Source organism: Meriones unguiculatus, chromosome 8, assembly GCF_030254825.1.
Source record: "Meriones unguiculatus strain TT.TT164.6M chromosome 8, Bangor_MerUng_6.1, whole genome shotgun sequence".
Taxonomy (NCBI): Eukaryota; Metazoa; Chordata; class Mammalia; order Rodentia; family Muridae; genus Meriones; species Meriones unguiculatus.
Window position 1 is genome coordinate 16,465,405 of NC_083356.1, and position 26,121 is coordinate 16,491,525.

General features: G+C 46.7%; 1 protein-coding gene across 7 annotated transcripts in view; it reads right to left on the reverse strand.

The window, feature by feature from the left end:
* The window catches only part of Ppara (peroxisome proliferator activated receptor alpha), a 64,430-nt gene that overhangs the window by 36,300 nt on the left and 2,009 nt on the right, over positions 1-26,121 (reverse strand). For 2 of the 7 annotated variants that reach the window (XM_021630876.2, XM_021630878.2), the window contains exon 2: positions 24,980-25,056. The gene's annotated coding sequence lies outside the window, so the exon portion shown is untranslated. The other 5 variants (XM_021630881.2, XM_060388876.1, XM_021630879.2 and 2 more) reach the window with 5 other exon arrangements.

The window sequence follows — 26,121 nt, forward strand, 5'->3', positions numbered from 1 at the left end:
AAGGACTGAATACCATCAAAACGCTAAAGGAAATCACTTTCTGGCTGATAACCCCGAGTTCGGAAAGCCATCCACAGGGTGTGAAGGGCAGAGTTCACCCTGCACACTGCTTCTCCAGGTGGTAGAATGCCTTTTTCAGCACACTGGGCACCCACCCCTCTTTGGTAAAACATGGTTTTCATGGGTGGGACTACATAGCACTTTTTCTAGATATCCCGAAGTTCCTCTATCTGCATCTGGTGCATTTTCATAGTTTTACGGACTTTTTCAGCCCATCTTTGAGGAAGGTAGTCATCATTAGGTGTCTATCTGTCAGACACAACACTGCCATAAACCAGAGATGTGGCCAGGCTAACACTCCTGAGTACTTATCATGGGCCACACACCCAGTCCTCTAAGTACCTAACGTCTACCCACTCCTGCCATCATTGCCCAGCCCCATGAGATAGGTGCTATTATTGCATTCACCTTACAGATAAGGACGCTAAAGTACAGAGCGTCTCAGTAACATACTAGGGTCACAGCCCATGAACTGTAGTAAACCCAGGTTGCCGACCTCTGATGCTCATTCCCAATGACGATTCTTAATTGGTGCTTACATTTTCCTTCCTGGTTTATATGTCTCAAGAGTACAGATGGAGGCTAGGGAGATGGTTCCAGTAGTAAATATGGGCCTTGCAAGCATGAGAAATTGAGTTTGGTCCCCACCAACCACTTAAAAGAGTGGTGGCATGGGCTACCAGCCCTGGGGACGGAGAGACCATTGGATGCCCGGGGCTTGCTATGTAGACCAAGTTCAAACACACAGAAATCCACCTGCCTCTGCTTTCTGAGTGCCGAGCGTAAATGTGTGTCTACCAGGCTTGTGTTGGCGAAAGAGGAGGGGGTTGGTTGTTATTTGTTTGTTTTTAATAAACTTTGGTGAAGGCCGAGGGGGTGGTTTGACTCTCAGGAAAGGCTCATGCTGCTGAATGTTGTGTGGTTACGTATATCCATTCATCCACTCATTTAGCAAATGGAGCCACTCTAGGTGTTTCCACCTCTGGCCTCTTGAGTCTGGGTGTCAGAAGAGCCCTCAGCCAAGGCCTCAATTCCAGCCCAATTTGGTGGGCCAACTTTTTCTTTTTTTCCTTTTCACGTAACAAAAAGCGGCTTTGGGGGCTGGAGAGATGAGTCAGCGCTTAAGAGCACGTACTGCTCTTCCAGAAGACCCCAGTAATTCCCAGCACCCTTCACAGGCAGATCAGAACCACCTGTTAACAACAGCAGCTCCGGGGGAGCTGACACCTCTGGCTTCCTTGGGCACATGCACCCACATGCTCAGACCCATACACAGACATGCGCACATACACAGCATCAAAAATTAAAAATAAGCCTTGAGGAAAAAGTGTCTCTGACGTGTAATCATCTACACATTGACAGTGTGAGACATGCTAGGACATCGGCACCCATGACAGCGTGGTCACGGCACCAACAGCATGCCTGTCATGCCTGAGAGGTTGCCTACGCCTCTGTGCCCAGCACGCCACCTTCCCCACCTATCAGAGCATGTTACTATAGAACTGCTCACAAAGAATCACGCTAAAGCCGGGAGTGCTGGCGCACGCCTTTAATCCCAGCACTCGGGAGGCAGAGGCAGGCAGATTTCTGTGAGTGTGAGGCCAGCCCGGTCTACAAAGTGAGTCCAGGACAGCCAAGATTACACAGAGAAACCCTGTCTTGAAAAAAAAAAAAGGAAAGAAAAAAAGAACCATGCTAGATATAGTTTGGTCTGTTTCATTCACTATCATCATTTTGAGATTCATGCCTGTGGGTGAGCTGTATTACTCATCCGGGTCTCAACAGCTTCAAAGTCACAGCCATGGTGTGGGTAACCACAGTCTGACTACGCGATCAGCGGCTGATGTGCATTTGAGCAGTTTCCATGTTTTTGCTACTACACGCAAAGCAGTGAGAAGCATTCGGGAGCCAGGATGCACATGAACACATGTGGGTTTCTTTTCTCTCGGCTGAAAAACCCAGGGCTGGAAATGCTGGATGGTGGTACATATTTGTTCAACATTTAAAAACAAACACAATTTATGTATTTACCAGTATTCACCGGTACCTGAATGTGTGTATGTATACCGTTGTACATGCCTGTTATCTATGGAAACCAGAAGAGGGTGTCAGATCCCCTGGAACTGGAGTTACAGGTAGTGGTGAGCGGCACTGTAGGTGCTAGGAAGTGAACCCAGGCCCTCTGCAAGAGCAGCCAGTGCTTGTATCTGCTGAGCCACCTCCACAGCCCCTTGTTGAGTTTTTAGAGAAACCACCAACTTGTTTTCCAAACTTGCATCTTTTTTTCTTCCCACCTTCAGTGCGTGCGAGGCCTGGTTTGGTGCTTGGTGTGGTTGGCTCTCTGGATCTGCACACTCTACATGGGTGCAGTGTCGCACTGAGACTGTGGGGGCGCTATTACGGGAGCATGAGACTCAGCCTGCTTGATGGCTACAGATATTGATAGGTTTGGTTCTTCTTCTTTTCCAGATAATTTGCACAAATATCTTCATTGGTTTTCTGTCCTTTTTGCTAATATTAAAGCTTAGATCTTTTGTCTCTAGGTGACTTTGAGAGGTCGTTTTATATCATGGATATATCTTTTCCAGATAATTTGCACAAATATCTTCATTGGTTTTCTGTCCTTTTTTGCTAATATTAAAGCTTAGATCTTTTGTCTCTAGGTGACTTTGAGAGGTCGTTTTATATCATGGATATAATCCTTTACCGAGCACATGTTTTGTGTAGGATTCTTCCCGCACCACAACTTGTGTCTACATTCTCCTAATACTGTGTTTTGTAGAGCAAGTCTTGGCTGGTGAGCTCCATTTTTGTTTGTGTGTTTTATGAATGAGGTGCTTGCTTTCAGATCTACGTAGACTTTGCTAATACAAAGTCATAGAGTTTTCCTCCCATGGTTTCCTCTGAAGTTCTGCTGCTTTTGAAGTTATAATCTAGGTTAAAATCTAATCTAAATAACTTTTGGTTATCTGGCCTGAGGCGTAGACTGACATTCCTGTACACTGATAACCAAGCACAGAAACAGCACTGTGTATTGAAATTTTTCCCCTTCTTCATCTTTATCAAGAAACAGTTGTATTTTTAAAAATTATAAACAAAAGTGGGATTTTAAAAAAATCGAATGCTTTTTCTGGAGTTATTGAGGTGATCATATGGGGTCCTGCATCCTGTTATATGGGGAGATTCATCTTTTTTTTTTTTTAAGCTATCAAGCCATCCTTGCATGCCTGAAATGAGTCCTGCCAGTTATCATAGTCTGTTTTTGTAGACTCTTAAATTCTACATCCGAGGATTGTTAGTAGAATTTTTTTTTTTCTGTGCTCACCAGGGACAATGATCTTTAGTTTTATTTGTTTGTAATTCCTTTGTCTAATTTTATTATCAGATTAATGCTGAATTTATGGAATGAACTGGGAACTGTTTCTACCTCTTTGGTTTTCTAAAAGACTACATAGAGCCAGTATTATTTCTTCCTGAGATATTTGATCAAATCCTCCAGTGAGTTGTTTGATCTTGAAATTCTCTGGGAGAAGGCTTTTAGCAAAAATCTTTTTTTTGATAGATTTAGGGCTACTTGGGTGGTGTATTTCTTCTAGAAATGGGTTTTGAAAGGTCATGTAGTTCAAGTCATTTGTCCTTTTCACCTACGCTGTCTGCTTTATTGATGTAAATGTGTTGCTAATGCTTCTTTATTGCCTGTTTATGTCTGTAGTAATGTCTCCTCTCCTGCCAGATGTTGATGATTTGTTCCCCAACCCCCAATCAGCCTGGCTCTCTTTTCCTCTCTACCTGGCATTCTGACAATTCCTTTCCTCTCTGATCTCTCATTTTTTTTTCTGCTTTACATTAGATTTAATTCATTTATCTTTTTGTTAGTCTCTTAAAAATTACTGTTATTTCATGTGTTTGTGCAGAAAAGTGTGCGCTTGGAGGCCAGAGGTTGATGTTAGGTGGTTTCTTCCATTGTTCTCCACCTTATTTTTTAAAAAACAATTATTTTCAATTCTTTGAGAATTTCATATGCTGTACTTTGATCTTATCCTCCCTAACTCCTCCCCTTAACTCCTCCCAAATCCACTCCCACTCACTATCCCTGCAACTTCATGTTCTCTTTCTATCTCTTTCTCCTTCCCTCCCTCTCTCAATTCAATAGTCCATTAACTCCAATTCTTGTTGTCCATATACAGCAGGGTGTGGGAGTAAATGGACATCCACTGGAGCATGGCTAATTTACCCGGAGCTACTTGAAGGAAACTGACTCTCCCTCTCCTAGAACCCACTGACTGTCTTTAGCTCATCTGTTAGGGCTGGGGGCTCATGGGCCTCTTCCCACTCCTTGCTGGAATGTTGACTGGCTTTATCTGCACAGGCCACCACAGCTGCTGTGGGTTTGAGAGTACAGTGGTCCCGTCACATCCAGAAGACAACGGCTCCAGCCCTCCCCAAGTTCCGGCCTTCCTAGCTTCCCACCCCACCAACCCCCTCCTTAAGCCATCTTATAATTTGAGGATGGGTCTCTCACCGCATCTAGAGCTCCCTGATTGGCTAGACTGAATGGCTAAAAAGGTCTAGAGACTGATTTGCTCCCCTCCCGGCTCTCACTAGGGTTACAGGTGCTTGCTGCCATGCCCAGCTTTTTATGTGGATACTGGGGACCTGGGGACACAGATCCTCACGCTTGAATGGCAACGACTTCACCAACTGAGGTCACTTATTTGAGATATTTTCTCCTTTCTCCCTAATGTAAGTATTTAGTGCTAGAAATTCCCTCCTAAGCATGCTGTAGCAGCACCCCACAGGTTTTTTAACGTGTCGTTTTAAGTTTCCATCTGGTCCAAACACTTCATAATTTCCTTGGTGGTTTAGGTTGTCATTTAGTTCCCAAATGTTTCTTTCCAGTCATGCTTATGGGACTGTTTTTTTTTTTTTTTTAATTTAATTCCATTATGGCCAGAGAACTTACTTTTCTATGACTTGAATCTCTTTAAATTTATTGAGAATTGTTGTATAACTCAAAATATGGATCATATTAGTGAAACAGGCAATTTAACAAGTAATGCATGTCCTGTCGGTGGTGGCAACATTTTACGTAAATGTCAGTTAGATCAAGTTTGGTGACAATGTTGTTCAGTGAACTTTATCCTTGCTGGTGTCTATATTTGTCTTATGCATCTGGCTATTATTGTGTGCTTGGATATTTCTTCTTACAGTGATGTAATTCATTGCTTTGTGTGTTTTAAAGCGTTGTTATTAGATGAAAACGATTTTAGGATAATTAACCCTTCCTAATAAATCAACTCTATTATATCCTCTGAAAACTTTTTTCTGTCTGTTCTGGTTAGCTCTGCTTATCTCTCTGTCACAGCATAGTGCCGCCTGAGAACGGAGTTTCATGCAGCTGAGGAATTGCGCATATCCTATTTGCCAGTGGTTTGTCTGGGGTGGGGGTTGTCTTGATTATTAATTGCTACCCCAGCCCACTATGGGTAATACTATTCCCTGGGCAGATGGTCCTAGGCTGTATAAGAAAGCCAGCTAATCATGAGCCTGCAAGCAAGCCAGAAAACAACGTTGTCTCCATGTCTTTGCTTTAATCTCCTGTTTGAGTTTCTGCCCTGACTTCCTTCAGTGATGGCTTGTGACCTGGAAATGTAAGCCAAATAAATATTTTCCTTCCCTAAGCTGCTTTTGCTCATAGTTTAGGTCACAGCAACAAAAAGGGAGCTGGAACCCTGTTCCTCTTTTGTTCCCTGGGGTCTCCGATTATACACACATTCGATGCTTAAGGTCATACCACTAACCACTGATGCCATTTTCATTTTTTTAAAAGAAAAATATTTTTCCTGTTTATTTCATTTTAAGTGGCTCTTTTGACTATGCTCAACCTCACCAGTTTTTCTTCTGCAATATCTAACCTGCCACCAATCCCACTCATCGTGTTTTCATCTGAGCTCCTTCGATCCCCACCACAGGAGTTCAATTTTGTTATAATATCATCCATGTCTCCACTTGACTTTCTGAACCTTTGAAATTCAATCATAATGACTTTAATGTACTTGGCTGCTAAATCTAATATCCATGGTCATTCATGCTACATTTCAAAGCATTGATTTTTATCCTCATTATGGATCCTCTCTTCCTGAGTCTTCTGGTGCCTAGCAACATTCAGTTAGATGCCTGGTTTGCGATCTTTCCTTGCCGGCTGTGGGGCAGCTTTGTACTCTTAGAAATGGTCTTGAGCGTTGTTCTGGGCTGCAGCTAAATTACTTGGACAGTTTTGGTCCTTCCATATCTGGTCCTTGCAATTCGCTAGGAAGGAGTACAGCCATGTGCTGTGCCAGACAATTGCACCCCCACCACTGAGGAGGGGTCTCCTGGAAGTTCCCCCGGAAGCATGAGGGGTACCCAGGTTGGTAGAAGGCCTATGTGAGGGCCAGACGCCATGCCAGGCCCAGCATAAGTGCTGGACACCATTCCTTCTAAACTCTGATGGTTCTTTTCTGGCTTCGTCCTGTCCACAGACATGCACACAAAGTTTGTTGGTAGATGTCTGGGGGCCAGAGATCTTTCTCCTCTCACCACCTGAGTGGAGGGCTGCAGACACTGTCCCCTCCCACCCCTGCTTCTTCAACTTAAGGAGTCCACAAGTGCTGCCTCAGTCTAAAGTCAGCACCTCTTACATACTTGCTAGCTTCTGGGAACCACCCTCGACACCCTATCTTATGCCCAGCATCTCTGAAACCAGAAGTTAAGTTCCTTTGTCTGGTTTTTTGTTTGTTTGTTTGTTTGTTTGTTTGGTATAAGCTAGTTGTTATCCTATCTGCACAGGAGACCAACCATTTTCACACACATAAAATAAGTTATCCATAATAAGGCCATTTGGGCTGGTATTTCTCAATTCTTTATAAATGTTTGTTTAAAAAAAATGTATGTGAAAACATGGCACGGTGGCCCACACCCTTAATCCCATCCTCTATTGCTCCCTAGCTTATTTTTTGAGACAGTCTCTCATTGAACCAGAAGCTCACTGGCTAGACTGGCTGGCTAGCAGGCATCCAGGATGCTCCTGTGTCTACCCAACAATGCTGGGGTTTCAGGATGAAACCTCATGACCCTCTATGTGTATGGTGCGAACAGGGCCTCCAAATACATGAAGCAAGAAGTGACAAAGCTGAAAGGAGAGCAGGACAAGCCCGCAGTTATGGCTGAAGACTTCAACATCTTCCTCTTAGGGACTAATAAACAGAAAGTCTGCCCAGTTATGGAAGACATGGGAAACAACTAATCAATTCCAACAGCCTCCATGCTGAAATTCTAATCTCCAAGGCAATGGTATAAGGAAATGGGTCCTTTGGGAGGTGTTCAGCTCAAGAGGCTGGATGAAAATAGAACCATTAGGACGGGGCCCAGTGAGCTGCCTGGTCCCTCTACCAGACAAAGGCTAAGCAAGAAGACCTCTCTGCAACAAGAAACAGAACTTGATCCTGGGATTCCCAGCCTTCCAGCCTGTAAGAAATAAACTCACACTGTTTATATATATGACTCAGCTCATGATAACTTTTTTCCATTTCTTTCTCTCTGTGTGTGTATTATGTATATATATATATATTCATGTGTATATTCTTTCTTTCTAAATATATCCACATTTTCATGAATATACATATTCATGTATGTATATATTCACATATTCATATATATTAGTACATATTAATATATATAGATATTCATTCATATATAGTCATGTATGAATATATATTCATAGATGCATGTGTGTGAGGGGGTGTGTACACTTTCGAGGGGTACTACTGGCAGCCCTGCTCTTTTTAAAGAGCACGTAGAAACTGCTTTAGAACCTCTTGAGAGTACTCTTGGGAGGTGTCTGCACAGCCGGTCCTACACAGATTGAGAATTTCTAGCCCAAGGTATCTTGTGTCTCATTCTCAAGCTGAGTTCTTCAATAGGCTCCAGGCCTCTCCCCGCTTGCGTGCCCTCAGTCTTGTCTCTCTGCCAGCTGGAAATGTGTACAAGGCTTTCCTGTTGGAGACGAGCAGTCCCCAGAGCTACATAGCTTCCATCCTTATTCAGTGCAACCAATAAAAGAAACCTAGAAGCATGATTATTCTGTCCGCTTCCAAGTAAGAGAACGGAGGGCCACAGCGTCCACCTGATGACACCAATTTGAACCTGTTTCAGGGATTTAAACTTAGTAGACACGGAGACTCATAAATCACGTGCCTCCTGTAATAACTGGTTGAAGGGAAAGAAGGACAAATATGGTTTAAAGTGGCACAGATACTGAGAGAACAGAAGGCACTCCATTTTAGAGGGAAATGGAATTTTTTTTTCTTTTTTGCTTTAAAGTTCAGCATAAAAATAAGAGTTAGGAGCCAAGAGCAGTAGCACACTCCTTTAATCCCAGCACTCAGGAAGGCAGAGGCAGGCGGATCTCTGTGAGTTTGAGGCCAGCCTGGTCTACAAAGCAAACCTAAGACAGCCAAAACTATACAGAGAAACTGCCTTGAAAACAATAACAACAATAATAATAGTTAGAAAACATTAAAAAAACAAGACAAAACAAAACAAAACTGGGCATTGTGGCATACACCTGCAATCCTGGCACTTGAGAGGCAGAGGTAGGAGGATCCTTTCGGGCTGCTGGCCAGCAGATCTAACTAAATTAATGAGGTCCAGGTTCTGTGAAAACCAAGGTGAAAGAGTAACAGAGGAAGACAACAGTGACCTCCAGCCTCCATACGCATGCGCAGACATGTTCATGTACACCCCATCCTGCACGCATATACAAACATGTGTAAAAGATACACATAAACACACACACACATACACACACACTGACAAGAAACCAACCACGGTTTATTAATGAGACTTCAAGGGGGCAGATGTGTTTCTGGGGTAGATAATCATGGAATTGTCCTGTGCAGGAGCATGCTGAGCAGTGCTGTGGAGTCATGATGCCTCTGCAGAATCCTGTGCACTCTACTCTACTGTATCTGAGGTTAGGCACAGCCTTGAACCCAGCATGGTCCGGTATGACCTTGCTCTTTTATTTCTGTTCAAAATCACAGCTGGTACCCTTTGAACCATCTGCTTCCCTTTCACGCTGTTTGTTTTGAAAGGCAGTTTTCCTCTTCCATTGGTATTCATCCAACCTCTCCTCCCCACCCTGCTTGATAGGCTCATTCCCTCCCCTCCAGACTCTAGCCAGGGTGCTCTGTCTCCACCACACCATAAGAGTCACATGCAGTGGGGCGGGGTTCGAGGTCCTGAGGGTGAATCCTGATTACTCCACTACTGCTGAGGACAGCGTGGCTCTCAGCTACCTGAGTGTGCAGCTGGGGAGCCAGAGCAAGGCTTGGTCTCATCCAAGGTCATATATCTGCCTGGAAGCTCACTAGGTCTTGGATCTAAGTCAAGGTCTCTTTGTCCCCACATGGTGCAGTGCCTTCCCACGTAGCCTCCTTGCTCATCAGGGCTACACCCGCCCAAGCCCTCTGCAATCACTCTTAGCCACCTTTAGCTCTGCCCTGAGCCTGACCCCAACCAGAAGGGCCTCTTCACAGCTGAATCAGTATATCCGAGCCCCACTCAGAAGCCCCATGCGGCTCACACAGAGCTCCAAACAATCCTCAGGGTGGACAGCATAGGCACCTGCTGCCACCTCTCTCCTGGGACCTTCCCTTGTCCTCTTTGGGACATTCCAATTACACTGTCTCGTTCCTCTTTGCATGAGTCTAGCTGGCTGCCTGCACTGCAATCCCTGGTCCAGTCTGTTCTACTGGTTCCCACCTGAGCTCAGCTTCCCCCAGCATACTTCCTTCTCTCCAGGCCAATCGGGGCTGTCCCACCACGTTCCAAACCCAGCTGACCCAAGCTAAGCTTGCTCTTCCCACTGCACTTGTCCTCTTTTTACCTTACCAGGTCCAACCTCGGTCACTGTGCCCACGAGCCCACTCCCTCTCTACTAGAGAAGGGGTCTTGTGTTTGGGGCTCACTGATGAACCCCAACAGCACAGAATGATGCCTAACAAGAAGAACTCAATGAATATTTTGAACGTGACTTCTCCCCCTCCCCCTGCCCATTTTCCTTTGCAACTCAATCCTCTGGCCAATGCCAACGTAAGACAGTCAGAACTTAACAGACATGCCACTTGCTTTCCGGCCTCCATACTTCCCCCTGATTTCTTCGACCTGGAACATCACTCGTCCTTACCCATTCGAAGGTACTCCAATACCTCTCCTCTCAAAAGTCTCCCAATGACGCCCAGGGTGGAAGACATTTGATTCCCTGACTATAGCTCAGTTCTTGGGTCCTGACTGATGACCTACCTATGACCTGCCCACCTAAGTAGGAGCAGCAGCTCACTAGGCAGAACTCTCATTTTACCTACCTCCTTTCCCTCTTACACAACACTGTTTCATCAACAGCCACGAAGTTAATTTCATACTGGTGTTAATGGCTGAGCAATGAATGCTCCGTTGCAAGGCTAAGCAGTGAGCCTAGGGGAGGGGCCTGCCCGAAGATAACAAGCATGTTGAAAGGGCAGAGCTGACTGCAAGGCAAAGCTGTTCTTAAAGGAAAAGGATGACTGTCACCTAAAGTGATGAGAACTACAGGAGCAGAAGCAGCCGCTTAAGTAAAGCATGAAGCTAGACACCTTTAACCCAGCAATTAGGAGGCAGAGGCATTCGGATCTCCAAGAGTTTGAAGCTAACCTTATCTACATAGTAGGTTCCAGGCTAGTCAGGGCAAATAGTGAGACCCTGTCAAAGGAGAGAGAGAGAGAAAGAGAGAGAGAGAGAGAGAAAGGGAAGTAAGGAAAAGCATGATAAAAGAAAAACTATAAGATTCTTGATAGGTACTGTATTGGTCAGGGCTCTCTAAAAGAATGTAATTAATGGAATGCACCTATCCATCTATCTTATCTTATCTATCTATCTATCTATCTATCTATCTATCTATCTATCTATCTATCTTTCTAACATCTATCTACCTACCTACCTAACTACTTACTATCTATCTTAAAGAGAACTTATTAGAGTGGCTTACAGTCTTGGTCCAAATAGTCCAACAATACCGTCTCCTTGTTGAAAAGTCAAAAATCTAGTTGTTGTTCAGCCCATCAGACTGGGTGTCTCTGGTGCTAAAGTCCCAGGGAATTCCTAGAGAGCTGTTAGTCTTCAGTCTGCACTGGAATCCTGAAGAAGCAGGTTCTAATAACTGCGAAGGGATGCCTCAGTAACAGGATAAATGAACCTGCCAGCCAGAATGAAGACAAGCAGGCAAAACCCAAAAGCTTCCTTCCCATGTCTTTTTGTGTGTGTGTATGTGGGGGGGCTGCCACTAGAAGGTACTGTGCAGATTTAAGGTGGGTCTTCCTGCTTCAAAAATCCAATCAAGAAAATACCTTACATCTGGTGTAAGATACTTGATTTTTAGTTGATTCCTGAGACAGCCAATTGACAACCAAGAATAGCCATCATAGGCATCCTGAAAGCTCCTAGGAAAGGGCATGCTTAAGGTGCTCCAGGCCATTGAAAGAACTGAACACACATATGGTTCGTGTTAGATGCCAGGAATCTAGTATATCATACATGGCTTTTCTTAAGGGAATTGACATCTTTCCATTACTGACTTATTCCTTCCATGAACATGGTGCCCCCATCTATCTACTTGGTTTATGATATGGTTTGCTTTTCTGGTACTGTGATAAGCATCAAGGCCAACAGCACCTTGAGAGAGAAAGGGGCTTATTTTATCACTTCCAAGTCACACAGTCCATCATGAGGGAAGTCAAGGCAGGAGCTGAAGCAGAAACCACAGAGGAATGCTGCGTGCTGGCAACTCTCTGGCTTGCTCAGCTAGCTTTCTTATATATTCTAGACCCACCTACCTAGGGATGGTACCACCCACAGTGGGCTGCACCCTTCTGCTTCAACCGTTAACCAAGACAATCTCCCAGACATGCCCACAGGTCAACTTGATCAAAGCAGTTGTTCAATTAAGTTTTCCTCTTCTCAAGTGACTCTGGATTGTGTCACGTTGACAGTAAAAACTAACCAGGAAAAACTCCATTTAATTCCTTCCATATCATCAAGTTTCTTTTGTTGGTGGTGGTGTTTTTTTTTTTTTTTTTCCTTTTGTTTGTTTGTTTTTCAAGATAGGCTTTTTCTATGTGTATTCCTGGATGTCCTGAATCGATTTGTAGACTAGGCTGGCCTTGAACTCACAGAGATCTGCCTTCCTCTGCCTTCCGAGTGCTGGGATTAAAGGCATGTGCCACCACACCTAGCTTCATCAGGTTTCTTATCAGAGGCCTTCCACGTCTTTCTCAAATTTATTCCTAGGTATATGATATATGCGTTTAGTTTTGAATCCATTATTACAATGTGTTTTAAGGTTTACAGAAAAAAATTGGGCAAAATCTGGTTTCCATATACCACTTCAGTTCTCACCAGTTCCCCTATTGCTAAGTTCTGTCCCTTTGCCTTAGGCCTAGCTTACACCACTGCAAACTCGCTTTAACCTTATTGTTGGTGACTCATTTGCAAATAGCATCCATCTTTGAGATATAGTGAGAGAGACAGATTTGTTAACTCTGGGGAGACAGATTTGTTAACTCACTGATAAGCCAATATCAGCATATTATTAGCCGAAGTCCCTAGTTACCATTGGAGATCAGTCTTTGTAGGATTGAACACCCTTGTGGCTTTTGACAGCTATGTTGGCATGCCATCCACATTACGGTATAACACAGAGCAGTCTCACTGCCCTGAGAGTGACCCATCCATGCTCACCAGCTCACTCCCTCCTCCCTCTTCCAACTTTCATGTGTGTGTTGTGTGTGTGGGGGGTGTGCATGCATGCGTGTATGTATGTATGTTTTTGCATATGTGTGGGTCCGTGTGTGTGCATGCATGCGGAGGCCCAACATTGCTGTTGGAAGTCATACTTCATTGCTCCTCCTTATTCACGGAGGCAGGACCTGTCAATCAAACCCAGAGCTCAGCCACGTGGCCAGTCTTACTAGATAGCTTGCTCTCCACTTTCCGAGGCTACGACAGCTGGGCTGCCACTCACAGCAGGCATTTGTGTGGCTTTAGTCCTCTTGTGTTCAGGGCAAGCATTTTAACCAGTAGTCCTCTCTCCCACCCCTGCCCTCTTTTCTTTGGAGGTCAAGAATAGCACTGTGGCGTGGCTTCCTCTGGCTTTGCACGGCAGTCACTTTCTCGGCATGTGTGAGAAGGGAACCTCAGCACATGGTTGGCAGCGGCTGGCTATTCTCTCACTGGTTTGGCCCCAGTCCACCGGGACAACGCTACTGGCCTCCTCACATCTTATTTATCTGTGGCCCGTGCGCCTCGCTGGGACCATTCCTCTCTCGTTTCTTATTGTATTTTACTTAGTGTGCAAAAATCCTGGGCTTCATTATCGCATTTCACCTACATGTGATTATTCTTTGCTCAGCGCCTCGCCACACTTTCTCCGCTCACTTGCCTCCCACCCCAGATACTCCTTCCCCTGTTCCATGGCATGTATGTGCTTAAATCCTGACTCCTCATGTAAGAGGGAATATGGGCTACTCTGCCTATCTAGCCCTCAAATTAATTTTTCCTTCCCCTCCCCACTCCCTTTGCACCTCATCCTCTCCCTCCCAACTCCCATGTCATATATACACATGTGGTTTTTTAATCTAGACCCCTGATAAGAGAAAACATATAGTGTCTGCCTCTCTGAGTCTCATTTCACTCACACAATTATTTTTCTATCTTTTTTTTTTTTTTTTTTTTTTGAGACAGGGTTTCTCTGTGTAGCACCAGCTGTCCTGGAACTTGCTCTGTGGACCAGGCTGCCTCAGACTCACAGAGGTCTGCCTGCCTCTGCCTCCCGAGTGCTGGGATTAAAGGCCCATGCCACCACCACTAGGCTTACATGATGGTTTTTGGTTCTATACATTTGCCAACAATACCAAGATTCCACTTCTCTAAATTAAACTCCGGTGCCTGTATGTCCCACATCTCTTTATCCATTCATCTGCTGGTAGGCCTCCGTGAGGGGCTGAGTCCTTATCTTGGCTGCCACAAATAGTGCCAAAATAAACATCACTGTCTAATCGCCCGAGGTACACTGCCTGAGAGCCCTTCAGGTATATAGCTGGACCATGTAGTAGTTCTATTTTCAGCTTTGGAGAAACCTCCACACTGGTTCCCTCGATGGCTACACCAGTCTACATGTCCACCAACACTGTATGACTTGCTCTTTCCTCACAGCCTCACCAGCACTTAATGTTGTGTTGTTGTTGTTGTTGTTTTCCCTGAAGCCACTTCAACTGGGATGAAATGGAAACTCAGTGCAGTTCTGATTTCCATTTCCCTGATGGGCTGAGAAGTGAGAAGGGTGGACAGGTTTTGCGCCTTTATGTCCAGCTCCTCTTCCACATTTCCAGTTTTATAAAGTGTATCATGTGGGACTTGAGGAGACGATGTGACTGCGCATTTGCTATCTCTGCACACGCTTGAGGGGAGGGGCTCAGATCCAACCACCGAGTGACTCTGAAGCCGGCCGGGAGTCATGAGCATGACTACACTATTGCATCTCTCCTTCTTCTCTCTTCAGGGGCCAGGAGCTGTGACATCCTCACAGCACCCCTACCTCTGAGCGCCATGCTTTCTCCACTCATCCACACCCTAAGCAGGTGGGGTGCTAGCTTTCCCCTCACACCAGCCTCATGCAGAGAAGGGGCTGCTGCCACACTGGGCCATCACAGCAACCCTCCCACTCCTATCCTGGGCAAGGCCACAGTGACCTGCACTGTGTCAGTTTCTGACCCACAGCATGACCAGTCACAGCTTCTCACCCCTGCCGGGTCCACATTTAAGAATGAACAGCTGAGTGGCCTCAAAGTTCCACATCCCCCCCCCCCGAGTGAGGGCCAGCTGCCAGCAACACACTGTGGGCTTGAAGGCAGGAGCCATGAGTGGCTATAGAATCATGGCTCCAGAGCTGTCTGTGACCTGAGCCCAGACCTTTTCATCTTGTTCTCTCACATGGCAAAGGGTTCTGCAGTGAGCTTGGCGGGACGCGCGTGTGTGTGTGTTGTGATCAGTTGATCTGTGTTCCTTACAGAAGTGTTCAATTTCAACTCACTATATCTCAAAGATGGATGTTATTTGCAAATGAGTCACCAACAATAAGGTTAAAGCGAGTTTGCAGTGGTGTAAGCTAGGCCTAAGGCAAAGGGACAGACACCTCCATCAAAGAGGGGAAACATGGGTCCGGGGAGACAACTCAGCAGGTAGGCATGCTAACTGTAAACCTGATGATTCCAGTGCAATCCCTCAGAACCCACATAAAAAGCCGGACACAATGGGACATGTCACTAATGCCAGTGCTCCCAAGTGAAGGAGGCAGAGACAGGAGGATCCTGGGTAGCTTTCAGGCCAGCTAGTTTGGGGGTTATGCACTGTAGAGGCACTAACAAGGAAGATCATGTCTTCACAAACTGGAAGGCCAGAACAGATGTTCCAAAAGTTGTCCTCTGACCTCCACATGCACACCCTTACACACATGAAAGTGTACACGGGCATGCAAACACACACACACACACACACTTACACTAAACTGGTAAGATTAAAGCAGATATGTGGCCACAGACAGATATGAGAGAGGGTGCTTTGTGAAGCAAAAGCAGACACAGCATGGCCACACGCTGGCAGGTTATGGCCGTCATAGATACTAGGGCAGTGGTACCCAACCTTCCTAGTGCTGCAACCCTTTAATACAAGTTTCTCATGTGATGATGACCCCCACCACCACCATTAAATTATTTTTGTTGTTATTTCTTAACTGTAATTTTGCTATTGTTAGGAGTCGTAGAGTAAATATCTGACAGATGACCTCTGTGAAAGGGTCTGTCCACCCAAAAGGGGGTCACAAGCCACGGGTTGAGAACCACGGCATGATAGGGGAAAAAAGGATGGGTTCTGCCCAGAACTTTCACAGGCGTGCAGCTCTGTTGGCTGAGACAGACTTCTGCCTCCAGAACCAGGAGAAACTCCTAGCCTCAGAGCCCACAGATTGTGGCATTAAGCTCCAGCGCCTTAGGAGAATCTTACAGGGACCAAGATGGAAGGCCATCCTGAGACCTAGGCTGGGACCAAAGGGCTCACTTGACCTCTCACAAGTGGAGAACTCTAACTTCTGCTGGCTAGTATCAGAGATGCGGCAGAAGGTAGCTGAGGTGACGGCGGAGAGGCACCAGGAACAGGCAAAGGGAGCAAAGCGAGAGGTGTTTTTGTGTCAAAAACAGAGGGACCACTTGGAACAGATCAAACCTCAGCCGGTGTCTAGCAAGAGAATAGGGATCTGGTAGGTTTCTCAAATCCTGAAGAACTATCACTGAAGAGAGAGGGATTTCACTGTACGTAAATGGCACGCAGTAATTTTAACAGCCTGATCTGAACGAAAACTAAAGCCCTTAGATGCATCTTGCTGCCTTGGTTCCCATGCAGTGGGAAGGTAGCCAGGATACCCTGACCAGACATTCTTCCATCTGATCTAAAGGGCTCATGGCCCTCAGATACGATACAGATGTCCCAAAACTATCCCCAAACCTTCCAGTCAAATCAAGGAGTGACCTGGACTCACACTCACGCTGTTTCTTCTAGCAAACAGGCCTGGATGAGAGGCTTATAATTGTCTAGGGAACAATTTACCTCACGCAGGCCAATCAAGCTGAACGGTGCTGATCCCACTGTACCCCAAAGCCTGCTCTTACCCTCCCGGGCTCCATCTCAGGAAGCCACTGACCTGGTGGCTGGCCAGGGGAGAGACGATCACTGCTCCAAGGCTACGGGACCCATACGAGACAGGAAGTAGACAGGCAGGCGTGGTGATTAAATGGGTAATGCTTCCTGAATATCGGTCATTAGATTCCTGATTAGAGTTAATAATCACCTAAGATTAGATCCTGCCAGCCGATGTGGGTCACGAGGAGTTTAACTTAGCACTCAATGCTTCAAGATCATAATGAAAAGAATTGAAAGTGGGTTCTGCGGGTGCCCGACTCTTTAGCGAGTCTGTTCCTTCAGCGCCTTTCCTTTAGGAAAAGGAAATTCCAAATCCCCAGGACAAACGTGCTCCCTTCTGTGCACTGGAGTCACTGTTAAACCCTATGCACGCATCTCTGGAGGTCGCCTGGACCCTCTATGCAGGCTCCTTTCACACCGCCTGTCCCTCCCTGTATCCTGGGAGAGGGACTACAAAAGGGAAGCGATGGAAGGGAAGGGTGATACCTGGGGTTTCTCACTGTTTGCTCCCCACTCAGGACTGAGTCTGGACCCTACAGGGATATAATAAATATCTGTTGAACGAATGAGCCTGGCTTCCAAGAGAAGTAGAATAAATAGAAGCGGAGCGTCAAATAGCCTCTGTGGATGTGATGAGCAAAAACCCTGTCTGCAGGGCTGCGGAGAAGGCTCCGGCAGTAGAATGCCTGCCACCCAGGCATGAGGACTGGAATTCAGATGCCCAGATCTGGATACACATACAATCTAGGCCCAGAGGTGTGTATGCAGGCCTTCTCTGGAAGGCCAGAGACGGGTGGATTCCTGAAGCTCATTGGTAAGTCAGTCTCACCGAGCCAATAAGCTCCAGATTCAGAGAGAAATCTTGTCTCAAAAAGTAAGGGAGGGATAGACAAATGGCTCAGCTGTTAATGTGGGTTTCCCAGCACCCACATTAGACAGCTGGCAATTGCCCATAACTCCAGCTCCAGGGAATCCAATGCCTCTGGCCTCTAGGTATACTTATATATGGAACACACACACACACTTAAAAACAAAATTTTTTAAATAAAAATAAATACGATAGCATGCAATAGTGAAAGATACTCTGACTTCTGCACATATGCATGCATGTGTGTACCCCACATCCCACACATCCTTGCACCCAATTTCAGGGAAAATTATGAAGACTTCATGAAGGACATGGTATCAGATACAGCCTTGAAGAAATCTCAGACTTAGGGTGCACCTGCTGCTACCGAGATGAGAATGGAGTGTGAGCGAGGAGTACAAGTCTCAGGGAGAGCCACTGTCCTCAACTCACACGAGAACAGCTATAGCTCCCCCCTCACACACAAACACACGCTTTGACAGGAAGGCACCTGACATTCTGTCAGTACCCATGTCAGAAAGCTCCAGCCAAGGGAGACTCAGGAAAGAGCCTAAGAAGGAAGTCTTCAGATGAGATCTGAAGGAAAGGGGCTGTGGGACAGGGCAGAACCTGGAGGGTGCATGCCTTTTCATCTGCGGAAAAAGCAAAGAGTAGGAAAATAACTATACGATGCCAGAGCAGAAAAGGTCAGCTCTGGGGAATCAAACTACCTTTCTGGTCACCACTGAAACTCATGAGTGTGTGATGTAGGAGCTGATGGGTAGTGGGCAAGAGTTAAGACAAGCAGACACTTATAGAGCTCTTGTAGCCTGCTAGGCAGAACTGTATATGAAGAGCACTGGTATTCATCCCATTGATGGACAAGGAAACAGAAGCACAGGCCAGGTGAAAAAAAACGCAAAGTAACGGGAGAGGATCCTGAAGCTTGTCCTGCCCCAAGCTTCCTCCAGTCCAGCACTAGTGGGGGCCAGTAAGTGGGGGTTGGGGGAGAGGATCAAGGAGAGGGAACTGTGCAGGGTGGCTCAGAATACGACACACAGAGCTTGAGAGTCATGGCAAGGTCACGGGGGAGGCCTGGATATGGAGTTCTGAGACAGATGGCAACGTGCAGGGGCCTGGCAGGAGGTGGAGGGACAACTGGCTTGGTCCAGGGGACTGTCCTTGAGGACTCTGAGAATCGGGAAGCCCATGCTAACTGGCCCTCTGGTAATTTGCCTTAACGTGTCTAAATAAGAGGCTCTCAGAATAACTGGGGTTTGGATGTGTTCATCTTATGCCACGATGCACATTTAGCATCTCTTGAGGTCTGGTTTTCAGTGATCTCCTTGTCTCTCCTAGGCTTCATTCTTAAAGAGTTTCTACCAAACCTCCTTTCAGATATGGGCAGGTTGCCTTCTGAAATACCTACTGGGAAATGCTTTCTCCTACCTGGAAAGGCCCCTCTAAAATCGCTCATTTCTCCAAAGGGTCACAGTTCATTGTCAGGGTTGTACTCTCTTAGTCAAGGAAGTCCTGGCTGGAGTCTGCTGGCTCCCATTTCTCTAAATCTGTGCCTCAATTGCTATTGAGATTATCAGCTGCCCTTGAGTATGGTTAAACATTCACCTTCATTAGACTTCTGCCCTAGACACTAAAAGCTACCTTTATTAGATTCATCCAAGTAGTGAACAGGGCAGGGGAAAAGCCGATAATGTTTGGTCTCTAGAGTAAAAGAAAGCCGCTTATGTATCACTCTTCCTTCTGAATCCTCCTCAGTTCTCTGCCCGATGCCTATGTACAACCCTGGGACCTTGCAAGGAGACTTTACTGACCCTAATGGAGGCTTCCTCCCTCACCACAGCTGTCCTCTTGGCTGAGAACTGTGACCTTCCTGTTGGCCTCCACAGACCAGCCCAGATGCACACGCCCCACTCCTCTCTCCTGGTCCCACCAGGCCTCCAGGTTCAGTGTTAGGGTGGGTGCCCTTTGTCCACCATCCGTGAGTCACCCTCCCTCTTGCCACTATCCACCCCATGCTGACTCCCAGTGTTTCCCCCTGTTGTCATAACGCACATCTAAAATCCTCTCCGCTTCGGATAAATGCTCCCAACACTGAACCTTCCACTTCGTGTTCTCTTTGTTGTTGTTTAGCCCAGGCTATTCTAGGCTTGGGGCAAGCCCCCTGCCTTAGATTCCCACGTGCGGGTTATAGGCACATGCCACCACACGTGGCTTCATCCCACAATGATCAATAGCACTTGAGCTCTCCTAACTCTGCCTTTCAAAGAGCATCGGTTCCGGCCGTATTTAGACACTCAGACCCCTTCCTTGGCTTCGCACTTCCCTTTTCAAGCTTCCTTCCTTTCTGTGGCATGTGTACCCATGCATCTCTGCACACCTGAACTTTTTTAAAAGAGGCATTCCTCTGTCAAAACTCCACACTGAATACAGCAGGCCAGGCTCGCTTTTGTGATTTCAAAACAACAGCAATAATAGAATGTCTTTCCTAATGGGGAAACACATTGGGCAAAGAGGCTTTTTTTTTTTTTTTTTTTTTTTTTGGAGGAGAGATAATGGACGTCAAGTCCTGAAATTTCAAGGACTTCAGGCTCCTGCTTGTGAAGCAGCAGGCGGGGAGCGTGAGCCAAGCTCCCCCTGCCTGCATCTGGCAAAATCTGCAGTACTTTTCAAAGTGGAGGCAATGATAATACAATGAAAATACGTGAGCAGATTGCTTCCCTAAACTGTAAAGTTCAAAGGCGCTGCAACCACACACTGACAGGCTGCTTTCCATGGTCAATAACTTTCACCAACTCAGACATGACCCCACTGTGGCCAAAGTTCAAAGTTCTCGAGACAGATTTTTTTTTTTCCTCCCTCTAAGGCATCATTCTTTATGCACAGGAATAGAAAGTGAGTGGATGGTGGTGAATAAGACCCTGCCCCAGTTATCAACCTATGCCATGAAGCAGGCCAGTTTGTGACTGGTGTCTGCAAAGCATCAGAGCGGCTTTTGAATTCAGACAGAGGAAAGCAGGACCCTTGTGCTGGTGAATCATTAGATATCATTTTGTCAGATCAGAAAATATAGCTAAAACCTCTTCCAATAAAAACCGCCTGTGGTTTAGCATGGAGGGAACAGGAAAATGCCTGCTTTCGGGCCGCTAGGATGGCGTTTGCTCACATGAAGCTGGCTGCTGATGTCTTGGTGTGTTTCCGAATTGGGCACATCACCTCTAATTAGTAGGTCCCCCGCCCCCCTGTGCCCCATAGTGGTTGCTTGTCACCTCAGAATAGTTATCACATAACCACAGACTTGTTCAGTTACAAATGGCTGTCGAAAGTCAAGGCCCCCCCCCCCACAATTTTGACCCGACCTTAATCTTGAATTGTTCACAAATTTCATTGACCTCTGGGAAAAATTAACCTTTCTGTGTTCTACCCCCAACTCTTAAGATCCAGAGCGATGCTTTTTCAAAGGCTCCCCTGTGTTCTCCAAATGGAGAGTGTCAAGTAAGAGGATCCCAATTAGAATGCTCGCTCCTCTTTTAAAATCCAGCAGAATAAACACAGTCTGGAGGTTGCTACCTTCCAGGGCATTTAATTTCTCCAATTTAATCCAATTTCACCAGTTTCTCCCAAGAACATACAACCCATGCAGGACCCTTAGCCCATTAAATGCACATGCTTTGGGATTTGGGAGAGGGCTTGATGGTTAAAGCACTAGCTGCTCTTCCAGAGGACCCAAGTTCAATTCCCAGCACCCACATGGCAGTTCACAACCATCTGTAACTCTAGTTCAGGAGATCCAATGCCATTTTCTGGCCTCCATGGGCACCATGGAGGCAAAACACTCTTGCATTAAAAATGTTAACATATTACGTGTCCCAACTCATGAAACTTTAACCACATTTCTTTTTCAGTCGGGTGTTTGACATTTAAATCCATGGTCAAGTTAAAAAAAAAAATCTCCTTCATACACACTAGCTCCCAAATCTAGTGATAATTACAAACCTACTGTTTTGACTGCAACCCCCATACCTTAAGCCCACCGCCATGGGAACTACATCCTGGACATGACAGGAGCTGCCAACTGCAAAGAGGTGCCCCAACGTGAAGATGAGGGTAAAGTACCTGCCCATTCGGAGATGCCTGCCCTTCCACATACATGCTCCCACTCAGGAGGGCACAAGGCAGTGAGTTCCTGCTAATCTCAGGTCTTCCGGTCATTCACATAGTCAATGAGATTCCACAAGTTCCTACAAAAGCTATGGTGCTAGCAGATCACCACTGAACAGATCCCAACCCTCCATCCCCAACCCCTAACCCTAACCCTCACCCGATTCCTCTCAGTGATCTAGACCCAGTGAGAGAGGCAGATTCTCCAGGAACCATGGTGCCAGATAGTTTAAGAGGTTACCTTTAGCGGGGGTCTTAGTTAGGGTTTCTATTGCTACCACAAAACACCATGACCAAAAACCAAGTTGGGAAAGAAAGGGTTTATTTGGCTTACTCTTCCACATTGCTTTTCATCATTGAAGGAAGTCAGGACAGGGGCTCAAATAGTGCAGGATCTTGGAGGCAGGAGCTGATGCAGAAGCCATGGCTGGCTCCTCGTGGCTTGCTCAGCCTGCTTTCTTATAGAGAGCCCAGAGCCACTGGCCCAGAGATGGCGCCACCCACCACGGGCTGAGCCCTCCCCAACTGATCCCTAATTGAGAAAGTGCCTTACAGCTGGACCTCATGGAGACCTTTCCTCAACTGAGGCTTCTTCCTCCCGATGACTCTAGCCTGTGTCAAGTCGACACACAAAACCAGCCAGCACACTAGGTTCCCCCAGTGTGGCTTAGTCTAATGGGCATCCGACCTTTTGACATTGCACTGTTATATCATCTACGTGCCCTGGGTCACGCTCACAGCTATCCCGGGAAACACATGGCCCACCCGCCATAGTTTAGACACCCATCGGGATGAATCGGACTGAGGACACGTGGCAAGACTTGCCTGTCCCCACCAAGAGCTGGCGTCACGTTCGCATTCTAAGCTCGCAGGGACCACTTGTGCTAGTTGCGCTCTTACTGATATAGCCCTCTCCTTTACCTGTTTCGAACTGAAATCTGATGAGAGATTATGGGAGGGTAGTAAGGCAGTCTCTTTCTCAAAGTCTCTGAGAGTTCAAGAAGCTGTGGCGGCAGCAATTTGGCTTGGGGTAGCTAAGCAACACAGGTGGCCCAGAGCCCAAGCTGCCTTGACAGCTACTCAGATGGGCACGGTGTTTTCAGCCACTGCTTCTCAACTTCACAACCCCTCAAGGGTGGTCTAGGGAAGAACTGTGTTTTCTGCTAAAAAATGGAAGTTTAGGGAGGCAGACATAAGTCTGTGGCTCAGCAGGTGGCAGCTGAGAGGCAGGGACCCAAATGTCCTAATGAATGACATCACACCTTCTCTGCTGTATCCAGGTGCTTTTCCAATGCAAACTCTCCAGTACCCATTCCTTCATCCTGTGGAGACCCCGAACCAACTCAGCTCAACTAGGAAGACTTCTTCGCCCAGGAGCAAGGACCTCACCGTGTAAACTGCACACCCTCCTGCAGGACACCAAAGTCACCACCTCTTGCTGCTCAGCCACTGAGGGCTGCAGAGGCAAAGCACACGCACGCATACCCACCTTCACAGAGTCCATACAACAGCGCGGAAAGCCACATGCACGGCATTCCTTTCCACAGGAAGCCTGATGCTCCTATGGACAGGAATGCTCTCAGGGGGAAGCAAGCTCTGCTAACAGCCCAGCATTTCTCTCAGGAAGCTCCTACTGAAAGCCCAACTGCACTTGGGGCCGTGCCCCAGCATAGCACATGCTGTGAACTTGCAGCTTTAGGCTTGCTGTTCAACAACCAGACCAAAACAGGAACCTCACAAGACCCCTCCTACCACCAAGTCTGGGGTTGAAATTCTGTGCCTAATTTTCTCTAAGCACACGGCCCTAGAAGATCTAGCTCGTTCTGTGCATTAAAAAGGCTAAAGCCACAGACATAGCAAATGTTTGTTCAGTACACAGAAATTATAGCATTTCTTTTTCAACTTATTTATTTGTTTGTTTGTTTACTTATTTAAGAGGATCTCTCTATGCAGCCCCAGCTGGCCTGGAACTCACTCTGTAGACCAGGCTGGCCTCAAACTTAGTGATCTACCTGCCTCAGCTTCCTGAGTGCTGAGATTAAAGGCATACACTACCACCACCCAGTTTCTTATATTCTGGCATGAAAATCACTTTCATGAGAAAGCCTATATATGTCCTGTTCATGAACAGCACACCAGGCCCATGGTAGCTACACAGTAAGCATGAATCAAATGAATGAATTATATACTCACTATACTCACATAAGTCTGTGTATACATGGGCAAACTACTGTATCTCAACCTAATGGGTTATTATACAGACACTTTAAATGAAGCAAAAAAATGTATTTTATTTACACGAAAATATTTTTCTCAACCTAACATTTAATGAAACAAGTTAAAAACATGTTTTCTCTTCTCTCATTCTCTTTCTAAACCACACACACTTTTTAGACCTCTGTTTATAGGCTAGACAAACATAGGCTTAAAAGAACTACTTCAGCTTTCAGTCCTTGGGAGGCTGGGGGGGGGGGGATATAAAGAATGCAAGGCTAGCCTCTGCTACATAGCCAGCTCCAGGCTAGCATGGGTTACTTAACAAGATCCTGCCCTGTTAACAAACTCTCGGAGTCTGGTGTGTGTCCATACATGTTTAAGATGTTGGAAAAGAAACACTCCGTTTTATACTGTTAATTCATTTGTCACCAGGCCCACTGTCTCTGGAATTTTATATGGTCACTAAGCTTATCAGTTTATCTGGCTGTTTCTTGGGGTCATCCCTGCCCTGGCTGATGATGTAACTCACCTAGCCCTTAGTCAAACTGATGTGAAAACAGCTAAGAGACAGAGGCCAGTCTGTCTCTTAGAGGCATTTCTAAAGCAATGCCACCTCTTTTTAAATTACACCAGAGCAACCAGCCATGAGGAAATGAAGTTCCCAGGGAACACACTCCATGACTCAGAGCTGAAACGTGGATCCGTTACGTTCATTTACCTGGCTTTCCAAGATCTGAAAATGCATTTTACCACAAAATAATCACTACCCCAGCCCCATCGCTGGTCTGAAGTGCAACCAAAGACAGCATTTACAGTTTTCCAGTCTGGAAGCAGTCCAGAAACCCTCTTTACCTGGGGGTTCCTGAGGGACTTGTTCTTGAGCTTGACCGGTCACAAGTTGTCAGTTCACCGGGGCCTTGAACTTCAGTCTTGGATGTAGAATGTTAAGAAAGGAACTGGTTACAATATGTTCTCTGGATCGCCCCCAACTCTCCACCACCTTGGGAAAGTCACTGTGACCCTGCCCACGGTGTCCCAGGGTCGCCCAAGAAAGTTCTGTGCTCCTCCCTCAAGAGGAGCTGGGAGAAGGAGGGGCCTTTCTGGCTTCCTTTAGAAGAAGGGAGTGGGGTAGGGTTGGGGGTAGATGAGCAGCCCAGAGTCTCAGGGTGCGCCTCAAAGACATTATATGCCACCATGGATTTTTCTTAAAAAGAATCTTAACTTTCTCAAAAAAAAAAAAAAAAAAAAAGTTTGGGAAAAGGAGAGGTACAGTTGTTCTGGGCTAGTTGGAGTGAGCATTGGGGCAGAGTCACCCTCCTGACTAGCACACTGGCACTCCTGGCTCCCTTCATCCATATCAGGCCAGCAGGACAGCCAGGGGCACAGAGGAGACTTTTAAGCTGGCCCTATACGGGACCCACTGTGGCACTGGTCTTTGGAGGGCAGAGACATAAGGTAGGTTTAGCAGAGTCTCTGCCCTACTGCTTGGGCCTGCCCCACATCTGCCCAACTAGGGTCAGGCACAGTGTGGAAACTGGTGCTCAAAGAGGGTCGGCTGCTGGTGACACGAACCCGGGCGTTTCTCCAGATCGACAGCAGTGGCCTGGCTCAGTGACACCAGGATCAGTCTGTCCGGGCCTCAGGTTACCTCACCTCTAAGATCTCTAAGGGTCTCAGGAAACGCCCCCCCGGCGAGTGACGCCCAAAGGTACCACGCCTGGGAAGGGCGCACCCAGATGTCACCGCCCGTGGGTCCTCCCCTCCAGGGGACAACCAGAAGACCCAGCGTCGCTCCAGTTCCAGGACTCCGCGAAGCCCCCAGTCCCACCACCAGCCGCAAACACGAGGGTTCGGAGCCAGTGCCCGGCGCTTGCGGGGACCCGAAGTAGCGGACAGTCCCGTGCGTCCCGAAAGTCGCAGGCGTTCCCAGAGTGTGCCCTAGCCGGTGCCTGTGGGTCTCCAGACCCGCGCCCCTGGTCCGCGCGCATGCGCCA